The sequence below is a fragment of the Protobothrops mucrosquamatus genome, unplaced genomic scaffold (assembly GCF_001527695.2).
Source record: "Protobothrops mucrosquamatus isolate PMUCROS unplaced genomic scaffold, P.Mucros_1.0 scaffold1130, whole genome shotgun sequence".
NCBI classification, from domain to species: domain Eukaryota; kingdom Metazoa; phylum Chordata; class Lepidosauria; order Squamata; family Viperidae; genus Protobothrops; species Protobothrops mucrosquamatus.
The window spans coordinates 285,046-285,311 of NW_015387348.1; positions in this window are offsets into that span (position 1 = coordinate 285,046).

The following is a 266-nucleotide window of genomic DNA, read 5'->3' on the forward strand; positions in this document are numbered from 1 at the left end:
ACTTGGAAGTTATCCAAGTTAGCCATTCTTCAGTTTCAATTCCTTTAATCCCATCACCCTAGGGACACTTTATTTATTTATTTATTTATTTTTCATAATTTATATGCCGCCCTTCTCCCCACGGGACTCAGGGCGGCTCACAGCATATTAAAATAACACAATACAAACAACACACACAACATTTCCCCTATAAAAGCCAATTAAAACCAAATATTTGTAGCTGTGACATTATTAAAATCATTAAAAATTATCCCTATTTAAAATTC